The sequence below is a fragment of the Emydura macquarii genome, unplaced genomic scaffold (assembly GCF_026122565.2).
Source record: "Emydura macquarii macquarii isolate MOO-44397 ecotype Brisbane River unplaced genomic scaffold, CSIRO-AGI_Emac_v2 contig_1483, whole genome shotgun sequence".
NCBI lineage: Eukaryota > Metazoa > Chordata > Testudines > Chelidae > Emydura > Emydura macquarii.
This window is the reverse complement of record NW_027131620.1, coordinates 21,498,757-21,511,693: the sequence shown is the minus strand read 5'-3', so window position 1 is coordinate 21,511,693 and position 12,937 is coordinate 21,498,757. Positions and strand designations below refer to the sequence as shown.

The window sequence follows — 12,937 nt, the reverse complement described above, 5'->3', positions numbered from 1 at the left end:
GAAAAAGTTGTCTGGGTTACAGAAAATAATACTCTCTTCAGTATTAAAATGTGGACAAAATCCTGACTTCTTCACTCAGGCCTTATGTTGGCAACACTCCCACTGCAAGGCAGTGCCATGGGCTGCGGCATTTGAATCAATAGAAACACTTCCCTGATTAAAAAAAATTTCCTACAGTCCTTAGGCAAAACTTGCAGTGGGAGCCATGCCTGGGTAGCGCCGAAGGGTTTATCCCATAGTCCTTTTCCTTTAAGGCTCTCAAAAGAGTTTAAAATGCTATTCGACTAAGCCTGATAAGACACTTGTGAAGCAGATAAACCTTATTCCTGAGTGTGACAGGGAGACCAGAGACACCACCTTCCCCAGAGCAGAGACTGGACTTTTGCCCTTTGTTCCTTCCCTATTTACTATTGAGTGTGAGATAGGATGGGTTGGATGGAGGGTGCATATCCCACCCCCGTGCCTCCCTTCCCTTTTTGTCTCTTCCTGTTTTTCCTATTCCCTTTCTGATTCACTTGACTTCAAAATCTTCTCTACTTCTGGCTGTTCTCTAGCCCAAGGTGCTGGTGATGTGAATACAAAATAGCTGCCAATGGGTTTATGAGAGGAGCCCCTCCCATTATGGCTATGGTGGTCATGGAATTGCTCTGTAGTAATCTGTGAATACTGATTTGTAGTAATGTAATTAATAGAGTGTGACCTGATCAGCGAGGTAAAGTCACAGTATAACTATGAAAGGTTGATAGAGTTTCCTGTATGGTTGTATTGATCCAGCTGAATAGGGGAAAAGAAAACAGGAAAGCCACATGATACATCTTGGTAAACAACCCAACCACATACTTGGAAGACAATGGGGTAAGCTGTTAGCTTCACAGATGCTGTCTCCTATCTCCAACAAGTTGCAAGTCGTGTAAAATGGGAACTAAAGATGAAAAGACAATAAATAGTTAAGTGTTTCTCGGGGAAAAAATGAGAGGGGTGGTGGTCAATGAGATTTCACAGGGAGGCGCACTGGCTGTGGGCAAGTCTGGATGAGTTGAGTCTTCCCAGAACCAGGGAATGGTAAAGCCTTAGGGAAAAGCAGGAATGCATGTTGGCTGGTTTGTATTTTTTTCTGAAATGTTTTGGCTCTAATAAATAATATGTTGCTTGGAGGCTGTTTGGTCACTAATAACCACTGTCATTGCTCTGGGGGGAACATGCACTGTAAGGTCTGAGCCTAAGTCACTCCCAATGAGGCCTGGTCTACACCTAAAAATTAGATTGACCTAGATTCATTGCTCAGGGCTGTGAAGAATTTCACACACTGTGCGATGTAGTTAGATTAGCCTAACCCCCACTGTAGATGCACCCAACTCAAAAGGAGAATGCTTCCATCAACCTAGTGAACCATCTCCTGGAGAGGTAGATTACCTAAATCAATGGGAAAATCCTTTTTGTCAACGTAGGAAGCATCTACACTTCAGCACTATAGCAGCACAGTTGCAGTGCTGTAGCTATGCCCCTGTAGTGTAGACACACTCTTAGTATCAAGGCTGCCACTCACGTCCCCATCTGAGAGAGGGAGAATTGGGTGTTTCCCCCTAGAGTCAGATGACATCCCAGAGCCTGAGATATGAAGGGGGGTGGGCACGTACTTGAAAAGACCAGGAAGGGTTAGAGGTGCAGTTTAGGCCAGGAACAGTAACAAAGGTTATTTGGGGAAGTGGAGTTATATCCACATATATTAGAGCTGGTCAAAAACTTTTTGTTAAAACTTTGAAAATAGAAATTTTAATGAAAAAAAAATTGCATTTTCACTGGAAATGCCCAGGTTTTCATTGAAAACAATTTTCAATGGCAAAGACCATTTTTTCTTTTTGCTGAAATTTTTCATGGGAAAAACATGATTTCCAACCAGCTCTCATATGTAAAGAGACAGCTCTCAATGAGAGAGTAGGAATGTTGTGGTGTTATCTGTGGAGGAGATGGGAGACCCAGGCTGCTTAACATAAATTGTGCCAAGTTGCGTGTATTCATATTTGCCGTTTTTATTTACCGCCCCTGGCATGCTGTAATTCTCTTTTGTACTAACAATTCATTCAGGCACTGGGTGTTGCACCCAACAGCTGGGATACGGGACCATTATTTGTAATGTTCTGCTCCCACTATAAAAGGCAGTGGTGTCACACTAAAGTAGAGAGAGACTAATGGCACCATTTCAAAAGGCATTGAGGTGTCTAAAGATGGAGATAGGCGCCTACACAGATTTTCAAAAGCACCACGGTGCCTAACTCCTATTAATTTCAGAGGGACCTAGGCACTCTTGGAAAATCCCACTAGGTGCCTATCTGCATCCTTAGGTGCCTCAGGCCCTTTACAAATTTGGTCCTAAGTGACTTTCCCCAATATCCACAGTAAATTGGTGGCAGGGCCGGGAGCGGAACGTAGGAGATCTGTTCGAAGCACTGGAGGATACTGCCACTTTGAAATAGTGAAAGGTTATTGATTCAAAACCAACAAAGTTCAAAGTTGCCCTGTGGCAAAAATTATACAAGCTTTGCTTCCTCCCCAGCTCTGAAATGCTGCCTGATGCAGGTGATCCCCTATTTAGAGTTTAACTCACTGCATCCAGTTCAGACCCAGTCTGGTTCTCTGAGCCATTCTCCCATCACACACAGGCAGCAGCATCTCATCCTTGGAAAAGCTGAGAATCCAAGAACACTTGTGTCAGTGGCATTGTAGTGCAGCAGCTGTCTTCTGTTCCCCAAACCAGCACATGGCCTTTCGTACCTATCTGTTGTCTTACATTGTGATACTTTGTGGAGTCTTCTTTAGACATGTGGTTTGAACAGCATTTGGTATGAGGCTGTTGAAATCAGGTAGAAGTACTAGTACAGCTCAGGTTTTAAGGGCAAGACACCCATTTTCAGATAATAGAGCTATTTGGCCTGCCATTGTTTGTGAATCAAAATAATACATGACACTGTTGCTGCAAAACAATGGATTTTCAATGCTCCTTGCAGGTGCTTGCAGAAAGGGGTATCCGGGCAGTATTTTAGCGGGAAATCAGTTTTGATTTTGGTTTTCTGACAGACAGGGATGCATGATACAGTCTCCCACAGTATTGTTATCAGCAAGTTGAAGAAGTATGGGTTGGATGAATGGACTATACAATGGATAGAGAACTGGCTAGATCATTGGGCTCAATGGGTAGTGATCAGTGACTCCATGTCTAGCTGGCAGCTGGTCACAAGCGGAGTCCCCCAGTGGTTGGTCCTGGGGCCACTTTTGTTCAACATCTTCATTAATGATCTGGAGGATGGGGTAGATTGCACCCTCAGCAAGTTTGCAGATGACATTAAGCTAGAGGGAGTGGTAGATACCCTGGAAGGTAGGGTTAGGATACAGAGTGACCTAGACAAATTGGAGAATTGGGCCAAAAAAACCCTGATGGGGTTCAACAAGGACAAGTGCAGAGTCCTGCACTTAGGACGGAAAAATCGCATGCACAGCTATAGACTGGGGTCCGACAGGCTAGGCAGCAGTTCTGCAGAAAAGGACCTGGGGGTTACAGTGGATAAGAAACTGGATATGAGTCAGCAGTGTGCATTGGTTGCCAAGAAGACTAATAGCATATTGGGCTGCATTAGTAGGAGCATTGCCAGCAGATCGAGGGAAGTGACCATTCCCCTCTATTCAGCATTGGTGAGGCCGCATTTGGATTATTATGTCCAGTTTTGGGCCCCCCCACTACAAAAAGGATGTAGACAAGTTGGAGAGAGTCCAGCGGAGGGCAACAAAAATGGTTAGGGGGCTGGAGCACAGGACTTATGAGGAGAGGTTAAACAAGCCTAGTTCCCTCAGTCTGCAGAAGAGAAGAATGAGGGGGGATTTGATAGCAGCCTTTAACTACCTGAAAGGGGGTTCCAGGGAGGATGGAACTAGGCTGTTCTCAATGATAGTAGGTGACAGAACAAGGAGAAATGGTCTCAAGTTGCAGTGGGGGAGGTCTAGGTTGGATATTAGGAAAAAGTTTTTCACTAGGAGGGTGGTGAAGCACTGTAACGGGTTACCTAGAGAGGTGGTGGAATCTCCATCTTTAGAGGTTTTTAAGCTGCGGCTTGACAAAGCCCTGGCTGGGATGATTTAGCTGAGGTTAGCCCTGCTTTGAGCAAGGGCTTGGACTAGATGACCTCCTGAGGTCCCTTCCAACTCTAATATTCTATGAGGTTTATTGCTCAGATTCCAGTACCACGTGGTCTAGAATACAAGCTGTCTCATGCTGATTGAAAGCCGTGGGATGATGCTGGAGAATCAATACGTTTTCCTCTTAGTCAGGCCCGTGTCTGAGGGAAGTTGCAAGTTCCAATCCTTGCATTCAACAAGAAACCCACTATTGTCCAACCTCCCACCACAGATACATGTGCTGCTTCTGGATTCATTCCCTGTTCATTCTCTTCTACCCCATCCCAGCCCTTACTAGCAAACATGATTTAGGAGGGTTGCACACTGAGTCTCGGACCGTTTGTCTAGGAGCTCAATCTAATGGATTCACAGAAGCCTCCAGATATTCTGGAACTGGCTCTCCCTTGCTGGTGATTCAACTAGAATGAAATGAAAATTCTGGCCTGTAATAATTTGCCTTTTTTGTAGTGCGTTACTGCTTTCTACTGGAGCGAATGTCAGACTTGCTCATCTGCATGCGATCGTATGGTTGCCTGGTAGGTGACTTGAGGCCTACATCAAATATATAAGCCCTAATATGAGATTCTCATTTAGCTAAGAAGGCAGAGGTGTTGCAGTAAAAAATGGAGACTCTAAAGAATACTTAAGCTATTTTAGTTTTTTTGCTACTGCAGCATGAAGCAGTTATTCTGGCATTCAATTTCCTTTCCAAATCACCTGAGTTTACCTATAAGCTACTGGACAGAATTAAAAAGAAAACTCTTTTGAAAGGTTATTTAAACACAGAACAAAACTGAATGAGTTGAAACCAGTCAAATGCAACAGCCTCTGTTTTTAGAGTCATTTGTAGCCAGTTTCAAAGGTTCTTTTAAAAGACCAATTAAAAAACCCTTCCATTGACAAAAGTCTGGCTGCAACTTATAGATTCCAAGGCCAAAAGGGACCATTATGATAATCTAGTCTGACCTTCTGTACAATACAGGCCAGAGCACTTCTCCCCAAATAATTCCTAAAGCAGATCTCTTAGGAAAAACAGCCAATCTTGATTTAAACGTTGCCAGTGATGGAGAATTCACCAGAGCCCTTGGTAAATTATTCCAGTGGTTAATTACTCTCACAATTAGACATTTTATGCCTTATTTCCAGTCTGAATTTGTCTAGCTTCAACTTCCAGCCATTGGACCATGTTATATTGTTGTCTTCTAGATGAAAGAGTCCATTATTAAATACTTGCTCCTCATGCAGATAGACTGTGATCAAGTCCTCACTTAACCTTCTCTTTGTTAAGATAGACTGAGTTCCTTATATCATTATAAGGCATGTTTTCCAATCATTTAATCATTCTCATGACTCTTCTCTGAACTCTCATCAGTTTGTCAACATCCTTCTTGAATTGTGGACCCCACAACTGGACTTAATAGTTCAGCAGTGGTCACACCAGTGCCAAATACAGTGGTCAAATAACCTCTCTACTCCTGATTGAATTTCCCGTGTATGTGCATCCAAGGATCCCATTAGCCCTTTTGGCCACAGGATTGCGTAGGGCACTCATGTTCAGTTGATTATCCACCGTGACTCCCAAATATTTTCAGAATCTCTGCTTCCCAGGAAAGAGTCCCTGCATCTGTAAGTATGGCCTACCTCCATGACCTACATTCTTTGTTCCTTGATGTATATATTTATATTTAGCTATATTAAAATGCATACTGTTTGCTTGCAAGTAAATCCAGATTGCTCTGTATCAGTAACCTGTCCTCCTTATTGTTTACCACTCCTTCAAACTTTGTGGTGTCTGCGAACTTTATCAGTCATGATTTTATGTTTTCTTCCAGTTCATTGATAAAAATGGTAAATAAGGCAGGGTCAAGAACCAATCCCTGTGGGACACCACTAGAAACACATTTTCTTGATGATAATCCCCCATTTAAAATGATGTTTTCCAATCTATCAGATGACCAGTTTTTAATCCATTTAATGTGTGCCATGTTAATTTTGTATTGTCCTAGTTTTTTAATTAAAATGTCATGCGGTACTAAGTCAAATGCCTTACAGAAGTCTAAATCAATTACATTAACACTATTATCTTTATCAACCAAACTTGTGATCTCATCAATAAAATATATGAAGTTAGTTTTAACAGGATCTATTTTCCATAAGTCCAAGTTGACTGACATTAATTATATTATCCTCCTTTCATTCTTTATTAATAAAGTCCCAAATCAGCCTCTCCATTATCCTGCCCCAGATAGATGTCAGGCTGACAGGCCTATAACTTCCTATCCTGGGTCATTCCATTTACCCTTTTTAAATATTGGCAAAACATTAGTTTTCTTCAAGTCTTCTGGAACTTCCTCAGTGCTCTGAGACTTATTGAAAATAAACATTAACTGTCCAATGAATTCCGCAGCCAGCTCTTTTAAAACTTTTGGATGCAAGTTATCTGGACCACTCTTTCTCAACCTTTTTGATACCCAGAACCAGCTTGCTGCTTTCCTAAACTGTGTCAGGGAGATCTTAGGGATGGGTGCTGGTCCATGGACTGGTCATTGAGAACTGCTGATCTAGACCTGCTGGTTTAAAAACGTCTAACTTTAGTAGCTGCTGTTTAAAATCTTCCTGAGTTACTATTGAAATGGAAGGCATTTCATCATTGTGATATGGCATGACTGTATTGTCTGTTTTTTTCCCCCAGCTACAGAACAAATATTTATGGAACGCTTCTGCCTTTTATGCACTATTACTATTCTATTACTATTACTATTCTACCACTTCCATCTAGTAATGCACCAGTATCGTTGTTAGGATTCTTTTTATTCCTAATATACTTTAAAAATCCTCCTCCTTACTGTCCTTACTACTGCTGGCCGTAAATTTCTCCTTGTATCCCTTTGCTTCCCTTAACATTGCCTTCTGGTTTTATGGGAATCCCCTTTATCCCTGTAAGAATGCCTGGTTCACCTCTTTTGTGTCATCCATTCTTCTATACACCTCTTTTGTGTCCCTTCTTATCCATCTTCTCTCTCCACTATGTAGTCCTAGTAATTTTATTCTCCCCTCATAGAAGACTTTCAAAGGGCTAATGGAAGAATAGACCACTGGCCCTCAGCAAGGTTGGGGTACACATTACTGTAGACAGTAGGCCCACCAATAGGGAAATCCTTTGCTTTCTCACACTGCTCACTTATGTCAAAGCTGTGTCTTAGCTCATCTGGTATCAATGTGTATTATTATCCTTTATTAAAACAAAGTGCTCTTTTCCTGTTGAACATTAGCTGCTGCTTTCATGCATCTGAGTGCAACTTCCAGCTGAGAGGGGTGATATGCAGCAACAGGAGAGCTCCACCTGGTAAAGCTGTCCTTTGTGCAACAGGAAGGCCCAATCTTGAGGAGGCTGCAAGCTCCATGAGAAGAGTTGTGGGATGAATGGGAGTCTAACTGGCTAAGGCTGCTTGGGGAACCACCAGCTGGCAGTCAAGACAGCATCTGGCTTTCACTTTATTATTTTTTGGATTATATTTGTTTTCACTTCTTGATAATCTGTATTACCATCTGTACAATTTGGGAGATTAAGGCTCACTGAGGCATGTATGGAAAGAACGCTAATAATGTTGTTAGTCGAAGAGATTACAACCATCTAACAGTCTGTTTATAGCCAGACACGCAAATACAGTGGGAAAAGGCTGAAATGTCAAAAACTGGCTCTTCCCAGCAGCATCTACGCCACTTCAATTGTAAGCTCTTTGGGACAGGGACCAGCTTTTGGTTCTGCATTTGTACAGCACCTAGCACAGTGAGGTCCTGGTCCATGGCTGGGTTTCGTAGGTGCTGTCCCAATATAATCCATAACTAACAATAATAGTGTATTTTTCCAGTGGCCTTGCAGTCACTACCTACATTGAGCCACTTGCTCCTCCACCACACAGAATGCTATAGTTTCATATAAGCCTCTTCTATAAAGTATCTCACCAAGTTCTTTACTGTAATGTTGGAGATGCTGCTGTATTGCACCCAACTATAGACTACACAGTCTTGGATATTCAAGAAACCATTTTATTTAGAGACAATGTTGGCAGGAGCCCTGGAGTTATTCCATTTTTCTTCTTTTCTTTCCTTTTTTCTTTTTATAAAAGTGTCATGGATCTCTGAATGTCACTTGGGATTCAGGGGAATTTGAGCCATACTTCTAATGGAAGCCCTAAGAGATGGCTTGAAAGGAGCCAGTGCTTTCTCCCAAGTGCGGCCATCTGGACTAGGAGTCAAGGGGAGAAATAATTTTTATGAAATTAGGATGCTAAGTCTAAACTGATGTATGCTAATGACAAAAGACGTGTGGTGTTTTTTTGTTTTGTTTTTTGCAGTGTGTTGAATGTGATGCATGTATTTATGTGTGATTGCATTCTGTAGACACCCACTGAGAATGATACTTCTTGAACATTTTTAACCTTTTTGTCCATGTGTCACCTGCAAATAATAAATACCAGGAACTTTTTTAAAGTTGTCAGCAGAAAGATCCTTTTAGCATCTTGCCTGGCAGACAGCACCTCTCACATTACAGTAACCTCTCTAGTACCATGCTGTGAATTTAAGCTGGTTGACATTTTCAGTCCAGAATTGTTTTAACTGAAACATGCAAAAAAAACCCCAAACTATATATTAAAAAAAGTACAAAATTGCTTTCCAATTTAATACAATTTACATGTTAATTTTTAAAATGTTTTGTTTATCATTTTCCATCTTCAAAATATGATTTTAAAAAATAAATTGCTTTTTAAAATGTTTTTTGAGGGTGAAAAAATTCTACCATGTGATTAAGATGACCAAAATTTTCCTTTTAAAATATTCCTTATTTCAAAAATGAAAAACCATAACTACAAATTTGTCATTTATTTTCTGAATGAAACAAAAATGATTTCAAAATGTTATTGCTCCACATTTGGCCAACTCTACTTTTAATATTGGGCATGAGCCTAAATGCTGGTGGTGGACTTGATCCCATATTTTCCTGACTCTAAGGTAAGAGTGCTATCAGCTGAGCCATATACTAACACATAATATTAGTGGCAAAGTATTGGGGAGCTCTTCCTTTACCTGTATAAACATCTTCCTTAGCAAACTTTTTCTAGTTATATATGTTAAGCATTAATATAACGTTTTTGCAGAGATGCAATTTCTTATGAAATTGAGGCTTTTAACATATGCTTCTAACAACATGTCCTCATCATCCTTATGTTGTGTGTCATTAAGAGAGAGATGTAAACAGCATCGACTATAATAAGAAATGACTCATACCTTGAAGCAAAGCCCACAATGGCATTCATGTGCACAAGCAACTTTTTTCTGTTGCCCTGTGATCCAGTGCATACGATATTTTATTATCTACGTTTGAGATCCATTGCCATTGAATGTCTGGTGAAAGAGTGGCAGAAGTTTGCTGAAGGTGCTTCAGATCAAATTGTTGGGCGAATGGCAGAGAAGCAAATGTGAATGGCTGGATCCCAGATGGATCCTGCAATAATAAACGTAATGGGAATTAAAAATGGTGGCTCTGTAAATGTTGGTCCTTGTGAATGCTGGAGCAGTGTTCATCTGTATACTGCAAAGCCAGAATGGTTCACTTAAGACTTTGGGGACAGGACTTGGGGTTTGGTGCCCCATTTTCTCCTCCTTTTAGAAAGATTATGGTAACTCTATGAGGTTAAAAACAGCTGGTGAGAAAAGATCAGCTGGGGAGGATAATACAGCCAAAGGCTAGATCTTGCAGCCTTTACCAAAGTGAATAATTGTGTTGGAACCAACAAGATTAACTAATCTGAACAATGAGGAGCTACAGGGTTAGGCCCAAAGCCTTTAATATTCATATTCTGAGAGCCTGCACATATGTTGCTTCTGTCATGTGAAGATCTCAGCCCTTATGAACGTTTGCATAACCACGCTTTTACTCTCACAACTCCCCTGCGAGGAACACAAGTGTGATTCCCACAGCTTTTAGTTATTTTTAACAGATGAGACACCCAGAAGTTGAGAGCACAATGCTCAGACCTACCTACTACATTTTGGTGGCCAACTTTAGGCATTTATGGGCTGACTTTCAGAAGTCCTGAGCACCCACGTTGAAGTTAGTGGCAGTGGTGGCTGCCCAGCTCCTTTGAAAATCTCATAAGGAAAGCCTGGTTTTTCAGATGTGCTGAGCATCCGCAAATCCACTTCAAGCAAATGACAGCTATGGGTGCTTTGGACCTGATTTTCAGAAGCACTAAGTGTTTTTAAGCTGGCCTAAATGACTTGCCACAGGGCACACGGGAAATCTCTGGGGCAGTTCTGGGAACAGAACCTTGTTCTCTGAACTCCATTCCTGGCTACTGCAAGTCCAATCTACTGCCTCCTTCAGGTGTGCAACCAGAAGCACAAACTGAATCTGCTGGGAAAACAGAGGAAATATTGCTCTGTATCAGCAGTTTACTGGAATTTCCGCATTGTGCGTTGTGTGTGTGTTTTGAAGATACACTTCTCTGATGTATGAACATAGAATTTCCAGGTATGAATTTTCAAGGGCCTGGCACCAGAGGACTCTGTGGGATCAGTTCAGTCTCTGAGTTTCGGAAACCCCAGCTCAAATCCCATCTTTAGTTACAATTGACAAAACATTTGATGGGTCTCACCGTAGGTACCCTGGGGTTGATTTCTGCCCTCCGGCACTGGCACAAGTCCTATGAGCTTCAGTGGGACCTGAAGCTGGATATGAGAGGGCAGAATCAGTCCCCATTTGTCTAAATCACAAAAGTCATTTGGTAGTTTCTTCTCAGGAGAGGCACACACTAAGACAGCAGCGGTGACACGGTTCAGGATTGAACTATGTGAGAGAGGGGGTGGAGCGAAGCTTATACAGAACCTGCCCTGAAGCTGGATCACAACACTGCCAGTCCCCTCACTAAATTCATTCCAGATTCTTTGGCAGGTGCTGTGTAAATGATGATTGCTTTAAGGCACTCCAGGCAGCATGGCTGTCAGTGCCACTTATGGTCCCTTTTTGCCTTTCACATATGCTTAGGGCCTGTGATGGCTGGGCTTATTGTTTCTTTAATAGGGTAAGGTGTCCATTCCAATGCCCATTGTTCAGCAGCAGCAATAGTCATGTCACTGGTCTTTGACAGACTCCCCGTACATGGCTGTTTGGCCAGGGAATGCTGCAAATCAGCACAACCTTCCTTGACCATTCAGATTTAATTTATTCAGGTTTGGCCACTGATTAATAATCTGGCCCGCACAAATAATATTTGTGCTTCCAGGATGCTGTGAGGAAGGTGAAAAACTCTCCAGGTTGCTACCAGTTTGGCCCCCAGGGGAAGAAGAAATTATTTCCTGATCTCTAAACAGGTGACTGATCAGAACCTAGCTCTGAGGCTACCAGTACAGGGTGGGGCTGCTGGAGCAGAGCAAAAAGAGGCTCCATATATGGCCTGCGGTAGGATTTAAATGGCCTGCGGTAGGATTTAAATTAATTAATTATGAGGGACCAATCAGCTCCCTTCCTCCCCAAGTTAGTCAATGAGTGGCTAGAGAGTCTGAAGGGGAGGGGAACTCCTACAGTGTGTGTTCACTCCATTCAACTAGGGCTGTCCCTCATCGAGTTTCCCACCCATGGTGGGTGGGTGGTGTGCAGAGCAGGAGGAGTGCTTTGCACCCAGCCAAAACCTGAGATCCCGATGGACTGAGCCAGAGGACCTTACCATCCTATTGGGCTGAGTAAGACAAGAAATCTGGTTGAATTTAGCCCTGTTTGCATGCTGTGTTTTGTGGGGGTGTGCGCAGATGGGTATATGTGCTCATGAGTCATGGTGCTAAGGGGAGTTTGTTTGTGAGAGGAGGGGGAGTGAGTGAGTGTGATGTATGAGTCTGTTATGAGGTCTGCTAGTTTTGCAGCTTGCAGGAGATTTCTTTCATTGAACCCTGGGTAGAATTAGCACTTTGCCAGGCCAGGCAGTCACTCAGGACCAACAACCGGTACTACATCTTTTATGAGGCAATAGGGCTGGTGGAGTGTATGTGCAGCTATAAGGAGTACTTTACTGCCAGAAAGACATTGGCAAAGGCCTCTTGTAGCTTAAGAACATAAAAGGAGAGCAAATATAGCTGAAGTGCCCAAACCCCAATCTGTGGTAGGTCTTCCTTCAGAACTGGGAGCACCCCAACCTGCTCACAGCAGTCCTCGTCTGTCTCTTTAGACTTCCTCATGCCAGGCACCCCGCTGGTATTGTACGCAGTGCGGTGAGATTCTCCACCGTACGGTGCTATGGAGTAAAAATGAAAAAGCAAAGACCAAGAGTTCAGATGAGCACAGAGGAAAGCCCCCTCTACTCACTGCTGGCTTTGCTCACGATCAGTGCAGCTGAGGGAAAGGGAACAGTCAAAGGTGGCTCTGAGCCACCTTTTTTAATCCTGGGCCAGCAGGGGGCTGAAGAGACCCCCCCCCTCAGCACCAGTCAGAGCAGCCACAGGGCTGCTTTAACTGTTATCAGCTGGAAAGGTGCTCTAGGGATAGTAACATGGGTTGGGGAGCGGTGGAGCCCATCACACCCTGGCCTCACCTTCTCCCACCGTAGTCATGCCGCATCTTTTTGCACTGCAGTACTACACTCACAGCTTGCCTTGACGTGCCTCTGGCTCTGGGGGCCAAGGAGGACTGGCATAAAGCTGGCTATGCTGGCTTTACACTAGCCCAGGATTCCCCCATACTCAGGGAATCCTCATAGGTCCCTTTAGCTCTTGTTTA

General features: G+C 42.9%; 1 long non-coding RNA gene across 1 annotated transcript in view; it reads left to right on the top strand.

Moving 5' to 3' along the window:
- Positions 1-9,143, top strand: part of LOC137157180 (uncharacterized) — a 32,503-nt gene extending 23,360 nt beyond the window's left edge. Inside the window, exon 2 of the long non-coding RNA XR_010921022.1 lies at positions 7,440-9,143. This is a non-coding gene — a long non-coding RNA (uncharacterized lncRNA). The remainder of the gene's footprint in view (positions 1-7,439) is intronic.
- The last annotated feature ends 3,794 nt before the right edge of the window (positions 9,144-12,937 follow it).